Genomic DNA, 1,854 nt, shown 5'->3' with positions numbered 1-1,854 from the left:
ACACAACCAGATGCAAATTGTAGTGGAACACAAATGGAAAGACAGATTGGATATGGCAGCCAGAATGCACGAAGTACCATACACAATCAGATGCAAATTGTAGTGATACACAAATGGATAAACAGGGTGGATATGGCAGACAGAATGCACAACATTTGTGCACCTGTTGAAGGAGAGATAAATGCAGATTAGGTGCAGGCAGATGAAGGAGGTCAATTGATCAGTGATATTAGTAGATGATGATGATGTTTAAATAGATGTGTTTTTGGCACTGAACATGGATGGACTAAGGCAGGGGTGTCAAAATCTGGACCCCAAGGTCCTTTTTTTTGGCCCGCCTGCCCGCGGTACCACCTCACATCATCATTTTTAATACGTGCAATACATAAACATTACTCCTCTACACCCATCATGTGACACAAAGCCTAGGCAATGATCACATGGTGCCAGACTACCAGGGCATTGTGTTTGTTTCAATCCATTAGAGACTGCATAGTGTAATATTTAGCGTCAGACAAACTTGTGATGTGAAAGGATGAACAACACACAGCCTGCATAGATAGATAGAAATTAGTGTTTTCAAGCCTAAAGTATGTGTAGAAGGGTTTGTTTTTGTTAGTTATGGATAAAGTAGAAAACTATCTTTTACCTTCTACCTGCTCATTTTTTTTAATAAATTTCAAGTTTGGCCCCTGACTTGGCCAAAGTTTTTAATTTCGTCCCTCTTTGTATTTGAGTTTGACACCCCTGGAATAAGGGTTGGATTGTAATTGGATTAATGGGACAGGCTTTATTTTTTATGTATGTTGTGAAGTATTATATATGTAGTGCAGTGTTGTATCTATGTTTGTGCAGATTGTGTTTTTGTATATAATGCAGAGTGCTGCGTATGCTTGTGTGTATGTTTTGATGTTCATATCTCCTTGTATTTTACAATATTTATACTCCCTTGGTGTGGTATTCCAATTTTTTTCCAAATTAAAGTTAGTGAACTGCTGCAAAAAGCCTTTAAACTGTTTAGGTGATTAAATTTATTTAAATTCCACCCAAGAAGGAGTTGACTTGGTTCTTGCCAAGGGCACCAAGTTATCTAAAGCTGTTCCCATTTATTTTATGGATACCATAGCACTTTGGTAGTTGCCATTACAACTTAGAACAAAAAGGCACCAAAAATATGAGCAAAAGTATTTAGCTATGAAAGATGGAAGGATGTGTTGTGGTTATGAAGTGGGGAACAGTTAGGACCGCTCTGGGGTTCCAATAAAAAACTGATCTTACACAGTGCTGTTGTAACTCTACAGAGTATGGTCAAAATGTTAGTTTTGTAAGTAAAGTAATAATTAATCAGGCAACTTAAATCAGGAAATTCACCATCCAGCTAATCATAAAAGAACACATTTTGGGGTTACAATCAGCTGTTGATAGTCAGGTGGGTTTGTAAATGTTGATTGAAAGTACACTCCAAAGTCCTGATTGTTTTCACCCTGTGGAGAAATAAGTTGGAACAGCAGATTCTTGTACAGGTGTGTATTGCCACAGCTAACCAGTGGGAAGAATGTCACCCTTAAAGATAGCTAAAAAGATCATTGGTATCATTTCAACTGACCTGAAAGTGCAAATTGCCTATAGCTCAAAGGAACCTGGGTTGAGAAACACTGCATTACAAGATTCACTGTGAACCTGCACTGACTGTTCATATCAGTAATCATCCTCCTACCAGATCTAAAGCTGCGTACGCACTTCCAATTTTTGTCGTTGGAAAGGATCTTTCACGATCCTTTCCAACGACAAGGGGCTGCAAGATGCATGAACGGTGCTGTACATACAGCACCGTTCATGCTCTATGGAGAGGGG

Source organism: Pyxicephalus adspersus, chromosome 1 (assembly GCF_032062135.1).
Source record: "Pyxicephalus adspersus chromosome 1, UCB_Pads_2.0, whole genome shotgun sequence".
In the NCBI taxonomy this organism is placed as follows: Eukaryota; Metazoa; Chordata; class Amphibia; order Anura; family Pyxicephalidae; genus Pyxicephalus; species Pyxicephalus adspersus.
This window is presented reverse-complemented; position numbering follows the sequence as displayed.